The sequence below is a fragment of the Onychomys torridus genome, chromosome 4 (assembly GCF_903995425.1).
Source record: "Onychomys torridus chromosome 4, mOncTor1.1, whole genome shotgun sequence".
Classification (NCBI taxonomy): domain Eukaryota; kingdom Metazoa; phylum Chordata; class Mammalia; order Rodentia; family Cricetidae; genus Onychomys; species Onychomys torridus.
Genome location: NC_050446.1, coordinates 136,996,289 through 137,010,803, shown reverse-complemented (window position 1 = coordinate 137,010,803; position 14,515 = coordinate 136,996,289). Strand labels below are relative to the sequence as shown.

Here is a 14,515-nt window from a genome sequence, read left to right as displayed (position 1 = left end):
TAGGACTACTACTAGCCCCACTTCTACCCCACGGGAAGGATCCATCTCAATCATTAATCAAGTCAATGCACTATGGGCTTGTCTGCAGGCAAATCTTTTTTTTTTTTTCTTCAATTGAGAGTCCCTCTTCTCAAATGACTCTAGCTATGTTAAGTTGACATAAAACCAACCAAGGCACCAGATCACTGTCCCATGTGTCATCCATGTCCACCCCCACCCCCTACCCCACTCCCCAGTTTAACAGTTCTAGCTGTCCTGGAACTCAATCTGTAGTCCAGGCTGGCTACACAGGTCACTGTCTTTAAGTGTGTGTGTGTGGGTCTTAGGCTTTATCTAGATAGGCCCAATATACTCACAAGGGTCTTTAAAAGTAGGTAAGAGAGCAGAGAGAAGGGCAGTGGTGGCTCACACCTTTAATCCCAGCACTCAGGAGGCAGAAGCAGGCAGATTTCTGTGTGTTCAAGAGCAGCCTGGTCTACAGAGCGAGTTCCAGGACAGCCAGGGCTACACAGTAAAACCCTATCTCAAAAAAAGAAAGCAAAAGCCAGGCGGTGGTGGTGCATGCCTTTAATCCCAGCACTCGGGAAGCAGAGCCAGGCAGATCTCTGTGAGTTTGAGGACAGCCTGTGCTACCAAGTGAGCTCCAGGAAAAGCACAAAGCTACCCAGAGAAGCCCTGTCTCGAAAAACCAAACTAAAATAAAATTAAATTTAATTTAAAAAAAAAAAAAGCAAAAACAAAAAAAGTAGGTAAGGGAGACAGGAGAGCTGGCCTTAAAGATGAAGGGCTCCCCTTCGCTTCCTCTAGAAGGCACCAGTCCTGGAGCACATGGGCTTCAGCTCACTGAACTTGGATTGGGCTTCAATTCTGGCCTTCAGAGGAGTAAGAGAACAAAATCATGTTACTTGTTTGTTCTGGGTCTTGTCATGTAACTCAAATTGTCACTTAACTCTCAATCCTGCATCTTCTGTCTGGAAGTGCTGGAAATATAGGTGTATAATACATCTGACCTAAAAGTTGTACTTTTAAAGCACTAAATTTGACGTGGTTTTTTTTTTTGTTGTTGTTTCTTGTTTTTGTTGTTGTTGTTTTTTGAGAGAGTGTTTCTTTGTGTAGACCTGGCTGTCCTGGAACTCTGTCCAGGACCATCATATATGACTCATTTGAACAAGCAGGGATAGTGTAAAGCCATGACCAGGTGAGGTTAAAAATCATGGTCTAGGGCTGGGACATGCTGCATGAACAACCTTTACCAAGAATACACCAATGAGCCTGAAATCAAACGCAACGTAATGTCTAATAAACTTTAGGTCTTTACTGGAGTTAGGTACGAACTTCCTAATCTTGATCTCATTCACTCTCCGGGTCCTTCCTGCTGTTCCCAGACTGTCTCCTGGCTCAGCAGAACAAGCTTTTCCAGGACTCTGACTGACTGGTAATTTGTTTGTTTGTTGAGACAGGGTTTCTCTGTGTAGCTTTGGAGCCTTTCCTGGAACTCATTCTGTAGCCCAGGCTGGCCTTGAACTCTCAGAGATCCAGCTGCCTTTGCCTCCCGAGTGCTGGGATTAAAGGCGTGCACCACTACGGCTTGGCTTTGGTAATTTTTTGTTGTTGTTGCTGTTTAACAGTAGTAATAGAAAGTATTTTAGGGGAGGTATCTTGAAATCATGCAGAACTTGTTTTACCTCAAACTTTCATTAATTTTCAAAACTATCCAATGGATTTTGTCTGCCACAAATGTTTTTTTTTTTTTGTTTGTTTGTTTTTGTTTTTTTTTTCCCATTTCTTATTATATTTAGTAATCAGAACTCTAGCAGGGAACTGTCCTGTCTCCCCTTTACTTATGAAGTATTTGAACCTACACAATCTCCTGTTCTATGGGCATAATGTAACACTAATATCATGAGTTGGTGCTCACATGGACCAAGCTCTGACAGACAGGTGGTTTTTTTGAGCTACTCTACTCCCTGTGAAGGGCTACCACTTTGGGAGTATTTCCTTAATTGCAGGGAACTCATTTAACATTGGCTTAGATCATTGAGGCTACTGCAACAAAAAGAGCATACAGAACGTAGCTCTCACTCACAGTTCTGGAGGCTGGCAGTCCAAGATTAAGGCATGGTGTAATACACGAAGAGGGTTGCTTCCTGTCTCAGACATGGCACCTGTCACCTCTCAAACCCCTACTTTCTACTATCTTCTTAGGGAGTTAGGATTCAACATGCAAAAGGGGTGAGTGGGTCATGGACAAATGTCAATACCAGCTGATAACACCCTTCATTCCCTCCACAGACAAGGAGGGCTCTGCTCAGATGAAGGATGCCCACAGCAGGACTAATCTGAGGCCTTGGTGATCAGAGCCTGTGAGTCTGAGCAGGTGGGAGAAGCTGATTTTTACATCTGCTATATCCTGCAGGGAGAGTTTACATGTACCTTTAACTAAGGTGGTGGTCTTTAACTACACTCTTCAGCTTCCCTGAACAAATGCTCAGACTGGGCACCAGTTCATTCCACTTACCTACTGGCAGCAGCAGACATCAGCTATTCCTGTTCATGCAGGCTTTGATCTCCATTCCACCTCTTCTCTAGACTTACCCTTTAACTTCATTAGCATTTATTTCTGCAATGACAAACTTGCATGTTTATCACATAATAACCAAAATAAACAGCATTGAAGATTTCCTCATTTCATAATGAAAGCTCAATTCTCTGAAGACTGTAGGACAGGCAGAACAGGGATCCTGAAACCTTTGACTGAACTCTAGTGACCAAGCACATTTTGAGAGCTTAGGAGAGCTAGCCCCATGCTTAGAATTGGCTGTCTCAGCCAGTAGGCCCATGGCTGGGAAAGTAAGGGTTTTACTGCCAAGACCACAATGTCCAACATGGTACCCAGGCTCCACCAGGGCCAAGATAAACACAGCTCATGTTGCTAGGGCATAATGCTGTTACCTTTGAACCACACAAGAACTGCTTGTCTTTGGCTCTCAACTGTAAGAAATATAATAAATGTTGGCTGAGGGATTCTTATGTTCTGGAAAATCCAGGTATCTTAAATACTATACCTTTCCCTACAAGTTAGAAAAAATAAAAAATGAAAGAGGCAATTCTTTGGGCAGCCAAGACACTCTACGAAACTTTTATGGCTTCAAGATACCCCGAGACATTTACCTTTCATTAACTTTCATTTAAAACTTTAGAATACTGGGCTGGGCAAGATGACACACGCTTTTAATCTCAGAACTCGGAAGGCAGGCAGATCTCTAAGAGTTCCAAGTCAGCTTGGTCTACATAGCGAGTCCCGGTTTGGACTATCCGCTGCAATGCCGGTTGGTCAACCGCAAGAAAACACCGCTCCGCAATGAGCACGTTGCGAAAGCAAATTCGAAAACTCTTCAATTTCAAACAAGAAAGCACGATTCTGCCCGAAATGGGCAAGAACGCCCACACTCGGTGGTCGCACTCGAATTCTACGGACGTGTTGGTCGCGGCTCCCTAGTGGAGCCGACACGCGGGCTTAAAAAGCAAACGCCAACCTGGACTTGAGCCACGGAACACCTAACCACCGAGCACAGAAGTAAGGAACAAACGCACGCGCGCCAGGGCCCTTCGGGTACTATCTCACCACACCGTTCACTTCCGCGCCAGGCGCCAAATAAGTCTCCAAGCCCGCCCGACCTGTGCGTGCGCGGCCTTGGTGTCTGCGTCACTAGGAAGCGCGCGCCCGCGCCGCCGCCGCCGCCGCCGCCGCCGCCGAATCCCCAACAAGGAGCGAAGCCTGCAGCCGCCACCGCCACCACCCGCCGCCGCACCCGTCACAGCCGGGCGCCAGAGCAGGCCGGTGTGGGCCCAGGTAAGCGGCTTCGGCGTGCCCGCGCACCCCCGCGGCGAAGCTTCTCGCGCCGCTCACGCGCCGCCGTCCAGTCAGGGGTCCCTGCGGAGCGTCAGGACGTTACGGCGGGGGGAGGGGAGGTCGGGGGAGGGGCGGCGGGCGCGCGAGGGCGGCGGCGGCGTCAGGCGCGGCGGCGTCAGGCGGGCGGGCGGGCGCGGGCGCCTGGCGAGAGGGCTCGCGGAGGCGGCTGTGCTTCCGGCGTCCATCTTGGCTTCGCCAGAGGCAGGGTCGGATCGTCAGTGAAAGCCAAGGCGGAAAGGGACAGTGGGGTGTGGGGTAGGCGGGAGTGGTGTCGGATCCATCGATGGGCGCCAAATGGATCGAGTCCCTGAGGGAGGGTGGAAAGACTGGGGAACGACCCATGGGTGGGAATTCGTACCGGTGTAGACTCTTTGATGGGACCTTTATTGATGGTCCCTTGACTCGGAACAGAATACACAGAGACCCATGAGCATAATTGTAAGGGACTCATCGTCAGTGGAACCATGTCACTGTGGACTTGTTGGTGGGAACTGCATTAGAGACCCATTTGTAGAACTATGTGGTCAGTGGGAACTATATTAATAAGAACTCCTCGGTAGGAATTGAATGGATAATCTTATCGGTGGGAACCTCTTCAGTTTAGCCCATTTTTAGCCATAATTGGGTACATCTTTAGCTACTATTTAGTTGATAACTTTTTTGCTGAACCGGTTCTCTTTCTTGCAAACATTTCAAATACAACAGTTTCAATCACATTATTCTTACTAAATTAAAATTAAATGTATGACTGCCTGCTTAGCTTGTTTTTTCATAGGAAGTATGCAAAACTTTTTGGGAAAACATCCTGGAGTACACATACGTACATACCATTTGAACTTATGTAGAATGCAAAGAACAGATACGTCTGTGTGTGTGTGTGTGTGTGTGTGTGTGTGTGTGTGTGTGTGTTTAGAGAGGAGAGAGAGAGAGAGAGAGAGAGAGAGAGAGAGAGAGAGAGAGAGATGAATGGATATGGGCTTTCTCTGTGTTGCCCATCCTGTGCGGGAACTCTATTTGTAGGCCAAGCTGGCCTCAAACTGCCTGCCTCTGCCTCCCAAGTGCTGGTTTAAAGGCGTGCACTACCACCACCATGTAGACTCTTTATGACTCACCTTTCAGTGCTAGGAGACAAACTCACATGGATTGGGCCTGCCATATGGTGAAGTTTACTGGTCCGCTCCCTCACTCCATTCCTCCCTTTCCTTTCCTTCTTCCTTACTTCCTTTCTAGCTGGGAGGCTGAGGCAGGTGGATCTTGAGTTTAAGGTCAGCTTGGTTTACAGATCCAGTACCAAGACAGCCAGGGCTATACAGAGAAACCCTATCTCCAACAAACAAAAAACATAGTACTAGCCTAGAACTGATCTAGGATCTCTTATTTATTTTTGATTTTTTTTTTTTTTTTTTTTTTTTTGGTTTTTCGAGACAGGGTTTCTTTGTGTAGCTTTACTCCTTTCCTGGAACTCACTCTGTAGACCAGGCTGGCCTTGAACTCACAAAGATCCGCCTGCCTCTGCCTTCACAGTGCTGGGATTAAAGGCGTACGCCACCACCGCCGCCGTCTGGCATGTTTATTTTTATATGCATTGGTGTTTTGCTTGCATTCATGTCTGTGTGAAGGTGTCCAATCCTCTGGAACTGGAGTTACAGACAGTTGTCAGCTGCCATGTAGGTGCTGGGAATTGAACCCGGGGCCTCTGGGAGAGCAGCCAGTGCTCTTAACCGCTGAGCCATCTCTCCAGCCCCTCAATGCAATATTTTTTTAAAGTGAAATTTAAAACCTAATGGTGGTGGCATCGCTCTACAGAGTGAGTTCTAGGACAGCCAAGGAAGGCTACACAGAGAACCCCTGTCTCAAAAACAAACAACAACAAAAGAAAAAAAAAAGAAAGAAACTTAAAATGTTTGTTGAGGCTTGTTTAAAGGTCTTTGCTTTGAAGACTAGCTCTCAAACACTACATTGGTGAAAAACTTCATTCCAGAAATAGGAAGTCTACATGATTCCTTGTAGCTTTTCTGCCTGAGAAGCATTTGAAAATTGTCTACCGACCTGGATTAGCCTAACCTGGGGATGGAGATTTCCAGAAATGCTTTCATAGCTGGAAAAGTTCATATGTGAGCCTCCTACCTTGACTCAATGCACCTCGTCCTGTTGGATAGCTTCCAGTTTATATTGGAGTGATAGTAAAAAGATTATACTTAATGATGTTCTGAAACTTTTTCTCAGTGTTGGGGATGGAACTTATGGCCTCATTCAGGACTTTACGAGTACTCTGATATTGAATTTTGAAAATATTTTTTCTGTTTTTTGTTTTTAGCACTTTTTCCTTCTCTTGTTCTTTTTAGTTTTGTTTTTCTCTCCATTGCTCATTTTCTACACCTTTTTAGTCAAGAAAGAGAAGTACTGTCTTATCCATGGTTTCTAATTGTTAGTATCATGTGCTTAGATATATTCTGTTGGGGCTGAGGAAATGTGCTCAGTGGGTAAAAGTGCTTACTTTGCAAGTGTGAGAACATAAGTTCAAATCCCCAGAACTCACATAAAATCTGGACATGTAGCAGGAGTGTCTGTAATCCTAGCCCATTACAGGGCAGCGGGAAATGGAGACAGGAGAATCCTGAGAAGCTCACAGGCTAGCTAGCCTAGAATATGAAGCTGCGAAAAACAAAGAGATCCTGTTTTGAAACAAAGTGGAAGTTGAGGCCAACACCTCTGACCTATGCACAAGCAATGTGGCAACCATGCTCCTGCATTCGTATTCTCTGCTCTTCCCCAAACAAAACAAGATACATTCTACACATGTTCAATATGTTCTCTGTAGGAAAATCAATGTGTTTCCTTGTGGATTTGGCTCTGAATGATTTTCCTTCTTACTCTAACTCAACCAGATCCTCTGTGGTAGGGCTCATTCTTACCAGCTTGTGATTATTTTGGAAAGTGGCCCCTAGTTTCTTCTTGCTTCTTTTTCTTTGTGAATGTTTCCTTGCCACAATCCTTGCTTTTAGTCAGCCTACATTTCCTGGTTCCTTGGATCTTTGGGTCAAGAGTACTACAGGGCCTGGATGTTGTTGGTGTTTGGTAGCCCAAGTCCTAACTAACCTTTACTTCCCTTTGGCCCTTGGAAATCCTCCAGAGACTCAGGTCCTGCCCAGAACCAAGACCATTGATTGGCATGTTTGCAGGGAGGAAATAAACGAGGGGAATCTGAAAACTTTGCATTTCTATCCCCAGCAGTGCTAAAGAGCCTTCAAGTGCTGAGGATTGGAGCCAGGTGCAGTGGTAGTGGTGGTACACATCAATAATTCCAGCACTCAAAAGGCTGAGGCATGAGGGTCACAGATTTGAGGCTAATTTGAGTAATATAACAAGATCCTCTCTTTAAAAAAAAGTGCTGGGGATATAAGGGCTGGATATATAATTTAACAGAGAATTTGAGCTCTGTAAGGGGATGTGACTGACTGACTGACTGGTTAGCTGGTTCTATCACCAAAGACTTAATTGTAGAGGCTGGATATGGCTGTGGAGGTGGAGTCTGAGAACTGTCTCTGTCCTTGGACATACTTGCTGCTTGGTGAGTGCTAGGCATTAACAATTATTATGAAAAAACTCAAGTTCTGATCCTGACAACTCACACACCTTTAATCCTTGTGCTGGAGAGGCAGGGACAGGCAGATCTCTGAGAGTTCAAGGCCAGCTTGGTTTGCATAGTGAGTTCCATCTAGATCAGCACCAGTATGTGCTGGAGGTACACTCACCAAAAGAGAACATTCTAGCCCCTGACATGGGTATTGGGAACCAAACCCTGCTAGAGCAAGAAGCACTCCTAACCCTGAACCATCTCTTCAGCCCCTGAGCAAGTATTTATGGTCTCAGTCTTCTAGCCTTTATATAGTCCTAATGGAATTGTTTTATTATAATAGCATTAAACTTTGTTCTTTTCTTTTTTCTTTTAAAGACAGGGTCTTATGTAGTGTAGGTGGTCTTGAATTTTCCAAATATCAGAATGACCTTGAACTCTTGATCCTCTTGCTTCATCCTCAAGTGCTGAGATTACAGGCATGTGCCATCACATTGGGCACATGAATCTTTTAAAGAAAATAACTTTTCATGTAAAAATATCTTTATTAAATTTTTGAGAATTTTATACAATGTATTTTGATCATATTCACCCCAACTCCTCCCAGTTCCATCACTATTTCCCCGCTTTGTGTCCTTCCTTTAAAAAAACATGTTGGTTGGGGATTTAGCTCAGCTTGCCTAGTAAGCGCAAGGCCCTGGGTTCGATCCTCAGCTCCAAAAAAAAAAAAAAAGTAATAACCCATTGATTCCAGTTTGTGCTCTGCATATACTTCTGGGTGTGAGGCTGTGACGCTATTCACTGGAGCATGGTCCATCTACCAGGAAAACTCTCATTTTTATTATTATTGTATATGGTGTGTATGTGCACATGATGTATGTTGTGGTACTTATGTTTAAGTCAAAGGACAATTTTTGGGAGTTGGTTCTCTCCTTCCACTATGGGAGTTGAAGATCAAACTCAAATTATCAGGATTGTATATAATTTTTTTTTTATCCACTGAAAAATCTTGCAGGTTTTACATTAAAAAAAAAAAAAAACTTATTGTGACAAAAGGAAAAGTGGCTTCAAGCAGCCACACTATTGTTCATCTTTCTTTTCCAGAACTTGTTCATCATCCCACATTAAAGCTCTATACCCATTAATCAGTAGGTTTCCACTTCTCCTGCCCTGCTCTCAGTGAACTCTGTCTCTGTTCTACATTCTGTCTACAAATTTGACTCTTACTGCCATTTTGTATATGGTTTCTTTCATGTCAAGTATTATTTTCCATATTGTATTGGCATCATTTTACTTCATCTTGAGGCTGGACAATATTCTATTGTACCTATATGCTACATTCTGTTTGTTATCCAGTCATTTGTTGTTGTTTCATTTGGGTTGTTTTTAGTTTGGGGTGTTGTGAATAGTACTAATAACATTGGTGTACGAGTATGTGTTTTAGTCCTTATTTTCAATGTACTCCAATGTAGAATTGCCCATTATAGTTACTCTGTTTTTAACTTGGACAAATCTGTCTCCTGATTGTTGAAGGGCTTCTCGTTCTTACCATCCTCAACAATGCTTGTTATTATCATATCTTGATAGTATGAGAGATTCTTGCTTCACTGATAGCTAGTCCAGCTTTTCTTTCCATGTGCTTACTGATTGTCAGTAGATACTCTTTGGAGAAATAGCTATCCAACTTTTCAGTCAGATATGAGTTTTCATTTCTATAGAGTGAATATTTAGAGGTGGGAGTGCTAGGAGGCATAGTAAGAGTACATTTAACTTTATAAGAAATGACTGACCTGTTTTTCTTAGAGTAATTGGATCATTTAGTGTATATGAGAATTTCAGTTCCTCAGCATCTTTAGTTGCTCCAAAACTTAGCATTATCAACTTCTCCTATTTCTAAAGATTTATTTATGTGTGTGTGTGTGTGTGTGTGTGTGTGTGTGTGTGAGTGTATATATGTGCATTGTGTACATGCAGCTGCCTGAACATTCCAGAAGAGAATGTCTCTTACCTGTAACTGGAATACAGGCAGTTGTGAGCCACCTGATATGGGTGCTAGGAACTGAACCCAAGTCCTCTGCAAGAACAGCAAGTGCTCCTAATGCCTGAGCCATCTCTTCAATCTCCTTGGGCAACTTTTTGTTATTGTCTTTTTCAAGCCATTTTGTAGGTAGTGGAAACACATTATCAAGGCTTTAGTGAACATTTCTCCTTGGCCTATTGTCTTTTCTTTTTCTTTCTTCTTTTCTTTTTTTCTTCCTCCTTTCCTTCCTTCCTTCCTTCCTTCCTTCCTTCCTTCCTCTCTCTCTTTTTTTAAAGACAAGATCTCTGGCCTGAGTGGTGGTGGCGGCAGCACACGCCGTTAATCTCAGCACTCAGGAGGCAGAGGCAAGTGGATTTCTGTGAGTTGAATGTCAGCCTAGTCTACAGAATGAGTTCCAGGACAGCCAGAACTAAAACCGAAGAGAAACCTTGTCTCAAAATACAACCCCCCCACCCCCCCTCCCAAAAAAGGCAGGATCTCCTGTGTCCTAGGCTGGCCTGGAACTTGCTATTTTGGTTTCAATGACCTTGAGTTTCTGTTTCTTCTGATCTTTTTGCCTCCACTTCCCACCACACCCAGTTTTATGCTGTGCTGAGATGGAACTCAGGCCTTTTCACAGGCTCTACCTAGAGTTTCATTTCTAGCCCATGTTGAATTTTTCTATATATTTATTTTCCAAACATGTTTATTCCAATCTTTTACTCATTCTTGAAATTGGGTAGTTTGTTTTCTTTTTGTTCTTTATATATTCTGGTTGCAAATTCTTTATTAGAATCAAGATTTGTAAATTTTTTTTCAGTCTGTGCCCTGTATTATATTCTTCATTTCTCTCTCTCTCTCTCTCTCTCTCTCTCTCTCTCTCTCTCACACACACACACACACACACACACACACACACACTTAAAATTAGTCAATAGCTTAATTTTAAGGTAGTATAGGCTTATGTCAAATTTGAGAGTGGGAAGAACCACTGTAACTATGGGTATTTCATGGGTTGAGGACTTATATTAAATGAAAAGGAGAAAGGGATAACATCACTACCATTTTTCTCTACTTCCTGACTCACATGCAGTGTGACCAGCTGCCTCAGGCTCCTGTGGCCTTGACTTCCTTACCACTATGAACTGTATCCTAGCAACTAGAAGGCTGTTACAGTAACAATTCCCATATGCTCCTCTCCTTTCCCCAGCTTCTCTACTGGGAAACTCCACAGAGTCTGCTGAGGCTGATAAGCCTATACTGACATATCATTCAGAGCCCACAGTTTATAGTAGGTTTCTTGTGGAACCTAACCCTAATTCTGATTATACATGACTACATGATCCACCCTTATAGTATTGTGTAAAATAACTTCAATACCCAAGAGAGTCTGTATTTCACTGTTCATCATCCCCCCAACCCCCACCTCCCCACTCCAGAACTATTTTTTTTATAGTTTATCTTTTCCCTAATGTCAGAGAGGAAAATCCTACAGGGTATAGCTTCTTTTACTGAGTAATATTTTTGTTTGTTTTGTGCCTTTTAGCCCTAGCTCTCTCTAAAAGAATGTGATACCATTGTAAGGAATAGCAAAACGATTATTATATAGAACCCTTCCCCACCTTTTTGTAACGAAAGCTATTGGGGTCCAGCCCCTCAATAGCCTTCTAGAAGAGACACTACCAGCGGCAGATTAATCTCAGGGGTTCACTAATAAATCTATGCTCATTAATCTCTTTAGTCCATACACTTCATTCTTCCGAGTCAGTTCTCTCTCTACACAGCTTCTTTTCTGCTCTCATAATTAGCTTCTTTCTTGCCTGATTCTTTCTACCTCTTTCTACTGTTCTCCTCCATTCTAGTCCCCCAAGTATCTGAGGTTTACAGTTATATACCCATGCAATAACAATGCTCTGGCTAAAGCAAAGTCACCAGATTTGAATTCTTACAGGATCAAAAGGGCAGATAAGGGTTTTCCTCAAGCAGTCAGGCTTTCTTTTACAACCCAAAAGGGGAGTGGTTAGGGGAGGAGGTCAACTAAGAGCTAAAATCGATTAATGTATCAGAAAATGGGAATTTATGTGCTCAAACTACATTCCTAGAAGAGGTTAGGTAAAATATTAGGAGTCTATAATGTTAGTATAAATACCACTAAGCCTTTATAAGAAAGGGAATCTGAGACTAATTTGCACAAGAAGCAGAGCTGTGCATCTAACCTTTGCCTGTCTCCTAGGCCTAGGAGATAGGCGGTATCTCCATAAGGGTGTTTACCTTAATTTAGGAGACTCAGTGGTTGGTCTGAAATGCTTTGTCCTGTCAGCCCTTTGGTTTTGGATGCTAGAAAAGTATGTCATATAAAATACACTGTTAGAATTTCTTGGGGAAGGTATGAGAGTGCACAAGAAATTCATAGCAGGAAACAGCTGATATATTAAAAGCCAAATAACACTAAATACTCCCTGAAATTTGGCTTTTTCTCTGGAAGAATTCCTTAATTCTTTCAGGTATAGCTTTACCATAGTCAGTGGAATTTTTACTAAATTCCTGCAGCTTGTAGCACTTTTGGTAATAGTTCCCACCTTTTCCTTTTTCTCTTCTCTTCTCTTCTCTTCTCTTCTCTTCTCTTCTCTTCTCTTCTCTTCTCTTCTTCTCTCTTTTTAAGGTTTTTTTTTGAGACAAAGTTTCTCTGTATAACAGCCCTAGCTGTCCTTGTCCTGGAATTCACTTTGTAGACCAGGCCAAACTTGGAGATCTGCCTACCTCTACCTCCCAATTGCTGGGGTTTAAGGCCTGTGCTACTGTGCCCAGCTGTTCCACACCCTTTCAGTAGTAGTTCTCATATATCTATTTGCATACCAGACAGTGTTACAATTTTTTGTTTCAGCTATAATACAAGTGTAATTTTGTTTTGTTTCCCCTGAAACCAGGTCTCTCTCTGTTGCCCAGGTTCTTCTCACATTCCTGGGCTCAAGCAATCCTACTTTAGCTTGGACCGCAGGTACTTATCATTATTAGAGCCAGATTATGTGTTTTTGTTTTTTTTTTTTCTTTTTGAGACAGGGTCTTGTATAACATAGGCTGACCTTGAATGCCCTTTGTAGCTGGAGATTTCCTTAAACTTTTGATCTTTTTGCCTTTCTCTACCCTCTAAATGCCATGATTATAGGCATGTGCTACCACCATACCTGATTTATAAGGTGCTGGGGACTGAATCCAGGGCATTGTGCATTCTAGGCAAGTGCTTTATAATCTCTGGCCCTTGTTATGCATATTTATTTATTTATTTATTCATTCATTCATTCATTCATTTATTTTTTTATTTTTGGTTTTTCGAGACAGGGTTTCTCTGTGTAGCTTTGTGCTTTTTCTGCATCTCGCTCAGTAGACCAGGCTGACCTCAAACTCACAAAGACCCGTCTGCCTCTGCCTCCCGAGTGCTAGGATTGAAGGCGTGCGCCACCACTGCCCGGCGTGCATATTTATTTATTTGTTTGTTTATTTTTCGAATGTGCATGTGTGTGTGTCCCTCAATACCTGTGTTGAAGTCAGAGGACAACTTGGAGGAAGTCAGTTCTTTCCTTCCACCATGTAGGTCATAGGTATCCATCTCAGGTCACCAGTTTGGTGGCAGGTACCTTTACCTGCTGAGTCCCTGGCTGACCCTGTTATATATACTTAGTTGGGCAGCTAACCCATCCATCAGTACTTCCTTCCTTTTTCCTATTTTTCTTTTTGAGACAGGATCTTATGTTTATAGCTCAGGCTGACCTAGATCTCATGGTGATCCCCTTGCCTTAGCCTTAGTGTTAAGAATGTTGGGATTACAGATGTAAGCCATCAAAATTGGTTGGCTAAGTCTCTGTGTAGCTTTGGCTGGCCTCAAACTCATGGAGATCAGATATTTTCTTTTTTCTTTTTCTTTTTTTGTTTTTTTGAGACAGGGTTTCTCTGGAGCTTTGGAGCCTGTCCTAGACTAGCTCTGTAGACCAGGCTGTCCTTGAACTCACAGAGCTCCACCTGCCTCTGCCTCCTGAGTGCTGGGATTACAGGTGTGCACCACCACCGCCCGCCCAGATATTTTCTTTAGCACACTAACAATATTATTCTTTGTAGTATCTGTTAGCACTGGCCCAGCAACTCTAGAAGCTAAGGTAGGAAAATTGCAAGTTCAAAGGCAGCTTGGCCAACTTGGTGAGACATTGTCTCAAAAAATAAAAACAAGGAGCTGGAGAGATGATTAAGATGACTCAGTGGTTAAGATCACTTGCTGCTCTTCCAAAGACCTGGGTTGGGCTCCCAGCAACCACATTGTAGCTCATGACCATTTGTGATTCCAGTTCCTGAGGATCTGATGCTCTCTTCTGGCCTCTGTGAGCACCAAGTACCCATGTGATGCATATTTATACTTGCAAGCAAAATACTCACAAATTGAAAATAAAAACAAATATATCCTTTTTGTTTGTTTGTTTTCCTCAAGACAGGGGTTCTCTGTGTAGCTTTGGAGCCTGTCCTGGGACTTGCTCTGTAGACCAGGCTGGCCTTGAACTCACAGAGATCCATGTGCCTCTGCCTTCCAGGTGCTGGGATTAAGGGCATGTTCCACCACCACCTGGCCGGCCATTCTTCTTTCCAGCATCCTCCTAGTCTGGCTATCCTACCCAATCTCTTCCTGCCCAGCTATAGGCCAGTCATTATTAACCAATGAGAGTAATACATATTCACAATGTACAGAAGGATTATTCCACAGTACTCCAAGACCTAAATAAATAAATTAAATTAAATAAAAAATTGTTCTTTACTTTGTAGTCCCTGTGGTTTCCTGTGAGAACTCCAGTTAACATATGGTAAAGCATAGCTTTTGCCTGGTATTTGGAGATTTTTCATTTTTTTTTTTTTCTAGCTAGATTCTGACTGGGATATACCTGTTGGAAGTTTGCCAAGCATCTAGGATATGCATGTTTGTCATTAAATTTGGGAACATTTTGCAATTTTTTTTTCTTTTTTC

The 14,515-nt window shown here is 43.0% G+C and overlaps 1 protein-coding gene and 1 long non-coding RNA gene across 2 annotated transcripts in view; one reads left to right on the top strand and one right to left on the bottom strand.

The window, feature by feature from the left end:
- Positions 1-716: 716 nt before the first annotated feature.
- Positions 717-3,931, bottom strand: LOC118581600. Its single transcript, XR_004944713.1, has 3 exons — positions 3,172-3,931; positions 2,519-2,620; positions 717-872 (listed from the first exon to the last, which is right to left on the bottom strand). It is a non-coding gene; the product is annotated as an uncharacterized LOC118581600 (long non-coding RNA).
- Gmeb2 (glucocorticoid modulatory element binding protein 2) overlaps positions 3,720-14,515 on the top strand; it is a 46,162-nt gene continuing 35,366 nt past the window's right edge. The window contains exon 1 of the mRNA XM_036183919.1: positions 3,720-3,853. The gene's annotated coding sequence lies outside the window, so the exon portion shown is untranslated. The remainder of the gene's footprint in view (positions 3,854-14,515) is intronic.